This window comes from Nipponia nippon, unplaced genomic scaffold (genome assembly GCF_047370975.1).
Source record: "Nipponia nippon isolate SJK-2023a ecotype South Korea unplaced genomic scaffold, ASM4737097v1 scaffold_9, whole genome shotgun sequence".
NCBI classification, from domain to species: Eukaryota; Metazoa; Chordata; class Aves; order Pelecaniformes; family Threskiornithidae; genus Nipponia; species Nipponia nippon.
The window spans coordinates 20426364-20439994 of NW_028262413.1; the positions used below are offsets into that span (position 1 = coordinate 20426364).

At 42.0% G+C, this 13631-nt stretch overlaps 1 protein-coding gene across 7 annotated transcripts in view; it reads left to right on the forward strand.

The window, feature by feature from the left end:
• IP6K1 (inositol hexakisphosphate kinase 1) overlaps positions 1 to 13631 on the forward strand; it is a 39370-nt gene that overhangs the window by 8819 nt on the left and 16920 nt on the right. For 2 of the 7 annotated variants that reach the window (XM_087743329.1, XM_087743333.1), the window contains exon 4: positions 11422 to 11509. The exons of the other annotated variants lie outside the window; for them this stretch is intronic. The gene's annotated coding sequence lies outside the window, so the exon portion shown is untranslated. The remainder of the gene's footprint in view (positions 1 to 11421; positions 11510 to 13631) is intronic. 7 annotated transcript variants of the gene reach the window in all.

Here is a 13631-nt window from a genome sequence, read left to right on the forward strand (position 1 = left end):
TGCTCAGGGACTGCTGCTTTGGCATCTAGGAGCTCCCTTCTCCTTGGATATTTCTTTTTGGAAAGCCAAAGTTACATTGGATGTCTTGGAAGTGTGAGGTTTGCCATAAGAAGGCACCAAAGGATGGCAGTGCTGGCTCCTGGTCTGGTAAAATGATCTTGCAGACATTTTTAAATGCCAAGTCTTGGTTTTTGCCCTTCAAAACGCATAGCATCTTGCCAAGCTTGAAGCTGTGACTAGCCATCCAATTCATGTATCTTCTGAGAAGATAGCCTCAGGTTCAGATTGCCTTTCATTTTCACTCTAAGTGGCTGGGTGCATCTCTCTTAATTCTTTGCCCTTTACCTTTCAAGCATACTGCAAGCCATAAAACAACCCCTGAGGTATTTTAACAGCTTTAAGATTTTCAGTATGAGTGATTGAGAGTCTTGCAGATTATGCTGATTCCCAGAAAAGTAACAGGATAACAAAAGGCCCAGACCAAAATCCGTTCCATGACCCTGAGTTGTCTGTCATCTATGTTTTGCCATACTGGATTTTTTTAATGTTACAAGGGATGTGAGAGTATCCTTGCGTGAAATTCTCTTTAGAGTTGTAGCTAGTTTCAAACAAAATCTGCTACCTTAGCTTTAAGGGCCATCAGATACTATATCATATATTACTTAAATTATGCGCTAGCTTTAGTGCACTGTCTTTGTCTAAAATGTGTTTGTTATGACAGAAGCTTTAAGTTATTTCCTATTCAAAACTTCAAAAACCAAATGTTGCGCTTTATCCCTGTATTTTCCATGGCATTGTTTACTTTCTTGCAGCACCTGCATTGAGATTCCTCCCCCCCCCCCCCCCCCCCAACATGGAGCTCATATTTTTCTCTTTCCTTCTCCTCTCTGTGTTTTTGTTTTGTTTTTGTGTGTGTTGTTTTTTTTTGTGGGTTGACCATACAAGAGAATGTACTGTATATGTGTGTCCCTCTTCATTTGGTACTTTCTCATGGGGAAAAAAAATCACAATGGAGTGTCAAGTTGGGAAGTTATAGCTCACGTTTTCTTGCCTGTGACCCTTAAGGGTCATCTGCTTAGGAAAATTAAACTCACATCAAGTAGGGGGCATGGATTGGCAACGTGATTATGTGGCTTTAACTCCCTGTGGACGTGCTTATAAGGTCATTTCTGCTACAAATGCTTGAGACAGCTGCATTAATCAGCGTGTTCATCCTTGCCTAGTGCAGCTCTGCCAGTGGAATCCCTTAATGTAGATACAGTTACAGTGATAAAACCACACTTTTAAAATAAAGCTTGTTTTGCTGGGGGTATTGAGAAGGTAGACAGTGATGTGAGTACTTTTTTTGTCATTGTGACTAGTGCTTTTCCCAAGGAAAGAAGGATTAGGTAGAAAAAGTAAGGCCCTGAAATATGTCTTTTCCAGCTGAATTAATTTTTTCATCAGCAGTGTAAAAATAGAAGGGGTTGCAGCGGGAGAGGAGGGCATCCTCTATCAGTTGGTCTAATAAAAGATTTCACCTATCCCTACAAAACTTGCTCTATTTGTTCCAGAATGAGTGTCCACTCGGCATCACAGGGCAACCTGCAGTTCCCTTTTGTCATACAATAAATAAAGCTGTGTCCTGAGCATTGATATAATCTGGAGTAGTGTACATCTTACTGCCTTGGATTTTTCTGCCTCTGTGACCTTTTTCAGATGCTTAAGAAAGCCCCAAATTTTGTTTAATATCAGTGTCTCGGAACTATGTTAGCAGAACAAATCACTAGATAACAGCTGCTCCTTGTGCTTTTGGCACAAGAATTTGTTTACCAGGGTGAAGTGAATTTGTCTGGATAATCTTGCTTTTATGCTCTTAAGTCTTTCTGTGGAACTGATGTGCTCCTAGATTGTCCTTCTCTGTTTCTGCCATTTGAGCAGAAAAGTTGCTAAAGGGTTCGGTTCTTCAGCCAAACAGCACCACATTCACTTGAAAGAGGTGCCCTAATTTGAGTCTGTATTAACAAACTCAATTCAATTGTTGATGGACTAGGACACAAATTCTTGAGAATTTAGTTATCAGGTAAGACTAAGTTGGAATGAAGTGGAAGGGCATCATGGAAAATAAAATTATCACTAAACTCCGGTCTTTTCAAGACATTATACAGATGGTTTACTTGACTATCCTGCTGTTCCTTTCTGAAATGCTGCTTTCCCAATGGCTGAAGCACACCAGGACTGAATGGTTTGACCAAGATCATGGAAACATTCCATGGAAGCACCAAAACCAGTAGCCTATTCCTAGTTCTTTTCTTTCCATTTGGATGACCTCAGGTAGATTATGATTATCTAAAGAATATCTTAACCAAATCAACTGAGCACTTTGCTCACCTATTAAACTTCAGCGGAGAGATGTAAGAATTGCTATATTTCTCCTGGCTTTAAATGTTTTAACAGTATTCAGACAAAAGCTGGGCTGTCCAGTAAAAACACATGATGCCATTTGGGGCCTGCCAAATATAAATATTGTCAGCTTCTCCATGTAGAAAAAGGCAAGTGTAGCTGAAGCAAAATGTTTGTTCAGCTTTTATCTTTGCATTAAGACAGAGAAACAGAAAATGCTAATGTATGTGCCCCTGCATTCACTCTCAAACTCCCTTCTGACTGCCGAAATGCCCTGGTATATCTCTGCCTGCATATGTGAGATTAATGTCCTCTTGGGTAGTGAAATTCCAGATTGCACGAGGCTGTGAAGTTTACTGTTACTGCCTTGCTTTACATGGAGGGGTAGGTGGAGCTTATGCAGACAATGTATTACAATCTTTTTGTTCAAAGCTGCTGTTTGTGTCTCACCTGCAGTTTTGGCAGAACTTCCTCAGGTCAGGCTGCTACTCTGATGTGGTCTAGTGGTGACAAGAGGCAGAGGTAGAACCCATGCCATGGCTAAGCGTAGGTTTGTTTCTGGCCACAGGTGAGAAGGTGGGTGTAGTACTGATGTTTACTTGTTTGGATCTTAAGCTCGTTCTCTTTCTAACAGCACGAGTTGTACTGAATGACCATTGCTACAGATTTCTTGAAGAGAGTCTCCTGTAGTCCTCGGTTCCTTTAAGAGAGCCAGTTGCTTGGAATCCCTTTATCTAACACTATTCATTTCCATATAATTAATTCTCAGACAGCTCAGTAAAAGGGCAATGTATAGATCTGAGGAGGAGATGGATCAGAGTGGTGTCACAGCCTGCAGCATATCGTAGGAATTGTAAAGCTGCTTTACAGTGAGCTTGAAGCGAACCAAATTAAATGCTAGTTTTGAAAGGCCTTAAGGGTGAGATTAGCTTGCTTGTGATGGTTCTTCATGGCAAGTTTGTGTTTGGCTTTGATGCGTAACTCTTGGACTTGATAGGTTTAAATCTTGATGTTGTCCTAATTCCTAGGAAACAAAACATTTGTGCTGCTTCCTGAGTACTGGAGCCAGCTTCTGCTCCTTACCAGCTGACTTTGCAAAGGGAGGGGAGAGCACGGAACGTGTCTTTTCTCACAATGTGCTCTTTGGATAGAGTTCCTGGATCTCTACTGCGGGGTCAGTCTCTTCAAAATGAGAAACATTGCTCTTCCCAGGTCCTAAATGTCTGCTTAACTGTAGCCGTGCTCCATTCCTTTGGAAATTCCCTTCTCCTTGTCACAGCTGGGAGTGGGATGTGGGGTCTTTGCTTAGCTTTCCTCCTCAGTAGCTGACATGCAAAGCAGAGACAAAGGAAAAGTGTTTGAATAGCTGCTTAAGTTTTCTGAGTAGCAGAGTATTGCCGGACTGCACTCTGGAGGTGAAGAGGAAAGTGCAACTCTTTTTAACGCTGTGAAATGCAAAAATGCATGGACAAACAGTAGCACAATGTTTTCCTTGTTAGCAGTAGTAGGAAGAGGCAGGTGGGAGGATTTTTCTCCTCTGGCCCTAATGAGGTCTGTTTATCTTCTGCATTTAAGTTCTCAACATAAATATGTGGGGTGGCAAGTCACTGCAAAGGGATTTTTGCCTAAGTCCGATCTCAGTTAGCAGCTTAATAGAATGTGGTTTCCGTAATTTGTGGAGAAGGTTTATGAGCAGTTAATGCATATCATGCAAATTTTGCTGTAGTTGCTATCTTTTATTTTTGTAAATTTTGTTTTATTTTGGGGAAGTATGTAGTGGAGATACTGGGTAAAGGACAGGGAGCCTGCATTGCGCATCTGCGTCGTGACCTGAGAAATGAATCGGCTTAGTCATAACAGTTGAGCTGTAGTGAATTGTCAGGCCATTTTCTGGCAGGCATGAGCTCCTGTCAGTGGCTTCAGCGTACGGGTAAAGAAAACCAAGTTTGAGTCTCTCTGCTGCTGAAGGAGGTGTACTTAATAATGTCCATGTCTTTGCTGAGGGGACTCCTGCTTGAAGCAAAAGCTCTTTCTGGTTTTCTTTTGGTTGTTTGCCCAAGTAAACAATTTTATCATTGGAAATAGATATTAAAGTTTTCAAATCCACTGTGTTCCCAGAAGGGGGCAGGGGAGACTTGTGAGTTCTGAAGTCTAATAAAATGTACTTTTGTTTGCTTGTGTTAGACTTCTGTGCTAGCTTTCAGACACAGCAGGCACTGCCGTCGCTTTGGCAGTGTGAGCATGGCACAATGAGACACCTGCTTAATGCCAGAAGCCTGCAGCAATGACCTAGGCTGCAAGCGTTTTGTGTCCTTTGGTTCTCCTTTCTCTGGGGGAGTGTTAGAGCAGCTTTGAGTTTTCTCCTGCTGTTCCCCCCCATCTGATACACTGAGATATTATGCATGTAAAAATGAGAATATGGAGTCATCCTAAAGCATCTCCATTTTTATACCTAAAGCAGTCTGGCTAGGTGGTATCTAACTGGGTAAAAATCTTAGTTCCTTATTCCATCATCTAGATTTTTCTTTTTAATTAAAGCTGAAAAGAAGCTTCTCCATGAAACTTTCTTAGGGATTTTCAGGAGGGCCTAGGTTTGCTCTTTACAGAGACGACTTCCCTTTGCTAAATTCACTCAGCCTGGCTGACAGTGAGAGGGAGGCTTTTTTGCCAAATGTCTTAGAAATGGGGTCATGCAACTCTCCAGCAAGTTGGTTTTACATCCTGCAGAGAGACCTGTGGTTTCTTTGACAACCTGGAATACAGACAGAACAAATTCAGCTACGTTAGTCTGCATTTCTGTCTTTGAATTGTGGAAACAGCTGCTTTCTCGCGGGACAGTGCTTATTACAACATCCCTGATAATTATGACATAGCTTCTACCTCTGCATCAGCAGTAAAAGGCTAAACAAAGAGTCTGCTGAATGAGGTGGCTGAATGAGTGATGGTTGGCACAGACTTGCTTGAGGTATTCAGAGCTCTTTATGCCTAAGTCTTCAGCAGTAAGGTCTCCCAGGCTCCTGTGTTTAGAGGCAGGGTTCAAAGAGGAAACAGCAATCAGAAGCAAATGAAAACAGTGAGGGATTACTTGAGAGAATTTGAGCCATGTGAGTCCCTGGGACTTGATGGGCTGCACCTAAAGGTGCTGAGATGGCTCTGTCATGATGATGCCAGTCTTGGCCATCTTTGAAAAGGCACAGAGGCGCTGGGACGTCTCTGATCACTTGAGAAAGGCAAATGTTGCTCTTGTCTTCAAGAGAGGCATAAAGGATAATCCAGGGACCTGCAGGCTGGTTGGCCTCACTTCAGTCCTGGGGACAGTCATGGGTCAGGTCCTTTTGGCCCACCTTTCTGGGCATGTGAAGGAATGTGACTGGGAACAGTCATATGGATTTACTGACGGTAAGTTGTGCCTGACCCACCTCATTGTCTTCTGTGATAAAATAATCGGATTTGTGGATGAGGAAGAGCACTGGAGGCCATTTAGCTTAAGTTCACTGAGTGTTTTGATGCTGTCTCCCACAGTATTCTTGTATGCAAGTTGGGACATTGCAGTCTGGATGGGTGGAGTATGAATTCAAGCACATCAGGGAATTCTGAAGAGCAAATGGAGTCAGAGGAGGATGAACTGGTGATTCATAGAGAGAGCTCTTTCCACACAGCAGTATGATAGCTTCTGAAAGTAGGCTCTTAATCAGTCTTCTTCTGAATGTCATTCTTTGCCACAATGTGATAAGAATGGATGGAAGACAGTATTTAAGAGGCTGTCTGGTTGAAATTCATCAGTCTTGCCTATTATCAGTGTAGAAGATTAATGTCTTTTCTTGTGGGGGGTGCTTTGACATGAATGTTCTTCAAGACTACCTTGTTTTGTTTTTCACTCAGTCATACGTGTATATGTGATAGCCACTGAACTACAGTTAAGTACAATACATGGCAGTTTTGGAGATTTTAGTCATAGCTGACTTAAACCGCCATGGAGGATATATGTGGAATGCTGAGGGGTTAGCTTGTAAAGAAGGAAAACAGTCGCTCAAAACGTAAAGTAATTTCCTTTTCAGCAGGTTACAGCCTCTTTGGGTTTGACCCACTTCCTAGTATAAAAGGTGAGCTGGAGGTTTTCCGTCGGTCCAGATCTACTGCGTCCTTTGATTTCTCTTCAGTGTTCCTAAGATACTAGGGAGCATCAATAATCTTTTTGGGATTACCAATCTGGAAGGAATACTGTTTCATTAGAGCTGGACAGGATCAGGTGTGTCCAAGGAACTGTAATTGAAAAATTCAGTATATGATGTTTGCTTTGGGATTTTTTTTTTCCTTTCCATTATTGCTATTACTGCCTTGCTGCAGCCAGCGGTATGCTTTGGCAATAAGAATTCAGTTTAAGCTATCTAGTGTGGTAGTGTGCTAAATTAAGGTGCCAGTTATGAGCAAAGAGGTTAATGGTCTTGCATAACGTTTGTCTCGAGGTTTTTTGTCACTGCAGAATTAAAAATAGCAATTAGAAGTTCTGCTTTGTCCTAGTTGTGGATTTTTCTGTGGAAATCAATTATCTGCAGCAACTGACTTTTTTTTTTAATCAAAGCTGTTTTTTCAGTTTTAAAAGCATCATAATTCAAAAGCTGGGAACAGATACTAAAAATCCAAGTTCACCGCAAGCTGCTTATGTTTGTCTTTCAGTTAGTGGTCTCTTGGAAAGCTGTAGATCATTCTTATTTTATCAAAACTACTTAAGGAATGTAATTTGAGCTCCTCTGCATTTACTGCTTTTGTAATAATTCTTCATGGGTTTAGCTCCTTGTGGCTTTTGTGCTTCTGTGGTTAACCCTGTAGCTTCTCTGTAGTTATTGGTTAAAACTCTTAACTCTTGATTTCACTTGGCTGTTGCACTGTGTAGTCTGAAACAGCCAAAAACGTGGAGCGTTCTTAGAGATGCATCTAAGAAGATCTTCTGTTGTGTTAGCCACATACTTTTTTTTCCTTCTGAGAACATTTTACCATTTGTCCAAAATCAGAACTGACTGTATCCGTTGGGATTAGCTTGTATATGTGTCTAATCTCATCCTAAATCTCCATTCACAGCTTCTGCATCCTTGCTGGCAATGTGTTCCTACCTGTTAACGTTTCTCTTCATGTCTAGTCTTTGCAGTTTTTGTAACTATGGAATTCATAATGCATTTTAACTTTGATTACTTTATGAGGGAAAAACAGTGTATGTTCACCTGCATGGCAGCATAGATGGCTTCACATCTGTGTGCTGTTAAGGAGCAAGGGAAATGATTTCCTGGTGACTGTTGTCTAGGCATCATTCAGGACTTGCTTCATAGACTCCATTCAGAAATGTCCAAATGGTGTCTTGTTGGAAGGTGCAAAAAACCAGAAGAATGGGGGAAGAATTGTCCTCAAATTCTTGGTTCCTGGTGTCTGTGAAAACAAAGATTTATGTAATTGAATTTGCTGCAGTCTACTCCTTGGCTTTCCGTTTGAGATGCCAGTGTGTTCTTGCAGTGCATTGCTGCTCCTCACTTCTTGCAAATACACCTGGGCTTCGTGCTCGTAGAGACTCTCTTCGGTTTGGTACAGTCTGTGTGTGAGCTGTGGAGCTGTGACCTGCATTCACTAGACTTGCCCTAATTTTTTAGCCTATGATGATCTCCAGTTTTCAGTTGTTCCTTGATTAAATGTCTGCTTCCAATGGTAGTCAGTAGCCTGTGCTAATAAACTGAACTGGTGTTTGAGCAGGGAAGCACTAAGCAGACCTGCAGCTGGGCATGTGGCAGCCACAAAGCAGAGTCCCCACCAAACGCCACTGGCTGTGGCTTTCCCTGCTTGCATTAGAGGTTCCATTTAAAGTCCTGATCTTTGAGCAGTGACCTTATAAATTCTTCTAATATCTCTCTGGTGCTAAGAATGAAGAGACAAGACATAGTATTAATGTGTAATATCAGCGGGCCAGTAGCTGAGCAGAGGTCTCCCAAGGGTAGGATTTATAATCCTCTTAAAGGAGAGGACAGTCAAAGAGGCTTCATGAGGTCACCTTTTACGGGGTGAGAAACAATCCCTGTGCGAAGCTCTGCCTCTTTGTGATCAATTTCTCTCCCTTTTTCATATTTCATTTCACAGCAGCAGAAAATAGATCTAGATGAATCCTGCAAGAGTCTTGACCTCTGTAAAACTCCTATTGTCTCAGGTTTGCACAAGCAGAGACTACCTGCCAGAAGACAGCTGTGTGTATATGGGTTGATAATCTTATGTGACAGCGTTATGAAGTCTTATTCTGTACAGATACTAGTCTATTACTCATGAGACACTTAGAGTATGCTTTGATCTAAATGGGATCACGTGCTTCTGTTTAGCACTATGCAGCTTCACTGCAATTTTACCTTTGCCTTATTTTGTCGCACCCATATTTTACTTGTACTGGAGAGTTGTGAGAAATTCAGGTGTCTAAATGCCATCCTAAATGATGGCTTTACTGAATTTTCGTAGTGTTTTAAAATCCTTTAATATGTGTTTTTGATATTTAGAGAAATACTTCCAGTGTTAGTGACTAAGTGTCAGCAGTCAAGAATTTATTAAGATAAACTTCTTCTGATTTATGATATTCTAGTCATTTGTTGGAACAGAGATGTAGCATTTGCTCATGAACATACTGTTTTCTTTGAAAAGACCTACTTTTTTTGCAAGGTTGTCCAAATACAGTAGTGCTGGAAACTTGCTGCTTATTCAAGAGGCAGCCACAGCTTTAACTCTGAGTTCTGGAGGAGTGAATTGTGTATGGAAGTTACCCAGACTGTTCTTTGAGTGTGCTGTCGTCCAAGTGGCAGCAAGATGACAAGCAGAAATTGAATTTGCTGCATCTCTGAGGCAAAACTAGGTCTCCCAGGAATCCACCATTTGATCAATGCTGTGTCCAGAGTTAGGTGTTGCAAGCAGTGACAAGAGCTAGCTAAAACAGATGTTGATCATGAGGAAATGGGTGTCAGGCTAAAGTCGTGAAATGTACCTTATGAATACATGAAATTCTTCTGAGAAGACCCTATAATGTCACTAGCGTTAAGGTGTCTCAGCGCACAGCGAATGGTGAAGTGTTTGGTCTCCAGCAGATGAGGGGTACGTACATGGAGCTGTGATGCCACAAGACCCCTCTCATGGTGAGGCAGGGGACAAATTACTAGTTCTAGCTTTGTGTCACCTTTAGTGTCACTGCAAAATGTCTTGTGAGGCCTTCACTTTTCTGAGTATGACAGCACACAGGGAGCTCTGGTATATTGATTGACAAGTACTCTGGTTAGTACCTGCATTTAAATTGTGTGCGTTACTGCTGAAGCCAGTTTATTATGGATCACTTCACAGTAACTGTTGCAGTGGTTTCCTACATAAAGCTCTTTAGATGGATCAGCTCTTGCTTCCAAAAAAAGCTTGGTTGTTCAGAAGTGGTCAGTTTTCTGAAGTGACTTTCTTAATAGTTTAACCAAGGTAAAGAGAGCCTTGGACACAACCCAGGCAGCAGTTTCTAAGAATTCTTTGTTGTTCGTGAATTAACGTTGTTTGTATAATGTTGTTGTCAGTGTTCCTCCTGGCTTTGCTCCCTGGTACTGCTTGCACATGCTGCCGCTGTTTGTCATGCCCTAGTTAATCACGACAGGCTGTTTCTCACTCTCCCCTATATATTTTTAGTAGCTCTTTTGCTCTGAAGATAATGCTGGTAACAAATAAATTAAAGATTTATTTTTGAGGAAATAGGGCGTTTTAAGTATTAATGGTGTGTTGTGGAAAATTAAAACATGAAGAATTAGATTGCTGATTTTTTTAATGTACAAATGTTACATAGTCCTGTTGTGATATTTTTTATTATGTTGAGTAAGAGTGCAGCTTTGCAGTTGCTTGAAGTTGAACTTCAGCCTTTCCTTTCCTTGCCTTTAGTTACAGGTTCCCACTTTCTCCCTTCTTTTGATGCTAAGGGGATTGTTGAACCTCATAGTCAGATCTGTTAGGGACCTGATCTGGCTGAAAACTAAAGGCTTTTTGTTTTGTTTTATATATTGCTGTTTTAGTTTCCTACCAGATCAGGTACTTAATCTAGCTGTCTGCAAGAGCGCTGATGCTGGTGTAAAGAAGACGTCAGGAGAGAGGTGAAAAAGTTGGAACGATCTCTCTGCTGGGAGCAGCAACTCATGTCTCTTTAAAGTCAGGGTGAGACTGTTCTCTGAGCGCATGGTCGCAGGACAGTTGAAGCTGAATGAAATTGGCACTGCTACTCTTCTGCCTGCCTTTCCCCTGCTGGATGAGTCTTCCCTTTTACTTTCGTTCGGCTCTGGCACTAAACCAGTTCAGGAAGCCACATTGGCAAAAACAACTTTTTTTTTTCCGGGTTAACTTTTTTGCCAGGCTAGTTTCTGAGCAGGATCAGGTGTGTGCCAATGCTGACTCAGGAGGGAGGATGGGTATGAAGAGTGCTGACTTATATTTATTTAAGCTGTCATGGAACTATACCCTGAGATGCATGCTAAGGAACAAAGGGTAAGGTTTGCCAAATACTGATTTTGTTAGTTTTCTGTGTCCTCATGGATTGATCTGGTGATATCTGCAAAACAAGGCTGCTGACCAGCTTAGAGACTGTGATTCTTGCCTTCTAGAGCAGAGACAATAGAAACTGTAGAAATCTTGTTTCCTGAAGCTGTTTCATTAACATGCCTCCTACCCTGTTCCAGAAGTCAAATCTTAATGGTTATCCAGTCTTTTGTGCCTTGTTTTCAATGAGAAGGCCTTACATAATGGTGTGTGTCTGATGTGGATACCTGTCACCAGCTGAAAGCAGAGAACTGAGAACCAAGTCCTTTCCAGTAGGTTGCCAGGCAGCCATCAAATAGGAAGTATTTTCAGTTGGTTTTGTTTCAAACACTATTTGAGGTGGTAATTTGGGAAAGGAACCTTCAGTCTGTTTCTCTCATGGTCATTTCTAAAGCATGCTAGCATTTTATCATTGCTTAGTGCTTATTTTGGTTTTCCATCTTTTTGTATTTCTATGTTAAAATTCAGCTGCAGTTGAAGAGTTGCCAAAACTGCAGATAGACTCCTCACTCCTTGAATGTCACAGTCTTCAAATCAGTGGGAATCTGCACATCACGTAAGCTTGAGTTTTTTGAATGGAAGATCACCAAGATAGTTAATGGTTATGCAATTTCTAGGAGAGTTTTGTTTCAGAACTTGGTCCAAAGCTGTTCATTTGCATCAGTGACTTTGTTAGTCATGTTTTTATGTTTATTTCAGCATGCAGACTGCAAAACTGACATATAATTTAGGACAAGCAACAGCTCAAGGGAGCTCAGTAGCCATGCCTTACTTGTAGGATACTCATCAGTGTGACCTCATTTTGTCTCATTAAAGAGACCCTCCACGCTGTTGTGAGCTGCAGCAATAAAGTACCCTATGTGTTCAGTTCAGTAAGTAATCCTGTTCTACAGCAGCCGTGAAGTAAGAGGTGAGCTGGGAATGCAAACGTTGGCTTTAGGCACAAGGATAACCATCAGCAATTCAGGCACCTTGTGTTGATACAACTGTTTGTACAGCTGCACAATAGTTTGGGGATCTGATCTGGGTTGAAAAGTAATCCTTAAAAAAAAAAAAACAAAACAAAGTGCTGGTTTATTTTTAACTGTGATCAGTTCCCTCATTTGATTCATGGTGAGGCTGCAAACAGTTGTACCAGCACAGCAGAGTTGACTGGGAGGGTGCTGCTCATGCTGGTCCAGCTGTCAAAGGATTACCTGTGTAACCATGGTCTGAAGAAATAACTGAAGGAGGAATTAGAAACTGATTTGGCTTGATCAGTGCCAAAAGAAATCTGAATATAATATTAGATTTTTTTTTTTTTAAACCAGGCATTTGGATGGAGTTGGTTTCATTGTGGAGGATCACTTTAAAGAGCAACCAAGACAAGCAGTTGTCTCCACCCCAAAATCTGCCCTGTTTTACCAAACTAGAGAGAACGTGGTGGATGAATAAAGTATCAACATGCACTTTTTCCATGTGCAGACCAAGCTTTTGATGTATGTTTTTTGACTGTTGCCTTCCCTATGAGAGAGCTGGAGGTCTAGCTGTTCATGTAGGGTTTCTTCCTTAATTCAATGTTTTTACACATTCTGAAAGCAGAAAAAAAATCATGAAGTGCATGTAGATGAAACTATTTTGCTTGACTTTTAATTTCAAATAGATTTTATATTTTGTTTTTCTGGGCAGGTCTTGTTTTTTCTCTTTTGTTTTTCCCTTATCTTCTGAGGATTCCTTATGAGATGGTGGAGGGCAAAGAGCCAGAAAACGCCCCTTCTTTCTCTTCTTTGGCAGCCCACATATGGTCTGAAAGTGGAGTATTTGTGTGCCCTTGCTCTTGAGTTGGGGGAGTTGACTGTTTTTCCTGTTGCAGAATCCTTACTTTGGCCTCTGTGCTTTGCTTTCTGTGTGACAGGTGTAAGATGCAGCACATTGACTGTTCCTTTCAGTTCCTGTCAACCACCCTCTCAAGCCTGAAAACTGGTTTTATTGCTGCACAAGTACTTCCCTTTTCTGGGATTTTGGTGCTTTTGCTGAAGGTTTCCTCTTGTTCTTATGCAAGCTGGGAGGATCTTATCCCATCTTCCCACCAGCCTTCCAGGTGTCTGTACTGGCTAGGAGCCTGAGGGACACAAGCCGAAGGTGCACAACCATTTCTACTTGTCGAGTCTGTGTGGAGGTGTGAGGGGGAGCTCAAGCTTCAGAGGTGCTTGCACCTCTGTTTGGTGTGTTTGACAACAGCATCTTTCCAGCTTGCGGGCCAGCAGTTCCTCTGTAGGTGATTAGGCCACACTGACTTCCTTGGCTCTGGCCTTGACACCTCCAAGGACTTCTGGGGCCTTTTTAACCAGGAGAAGATGAGGTAAGAACTGACTTAGGAGGTGCCAGGTGTTCTCTTCGCCCCTGTTGTGGCACAGACCTGAGACTGCGACTCACCTGATTGCGGTGGATTCTTGTCTGTTCAGTGGGGCTGGCGCTGAGCAGTCCTCCCCAGTGCCATCCATCTGGCTACGCTCTGTGCACGTTACCACAAAGTCGCACCTTCCCCTTCTCTGCCAGCAGTGGCTTGCTGTGTGGTGTGTTTGCCCTCTGGTTCAGCACATGCATCACCAGCTCTGACTCATTCTCTTAGTGTCAGCAGATTACTGTGGTGCATTTACCTGCTCATCTGTCCCACCTTCTGATGCTGTTGAGGTTGT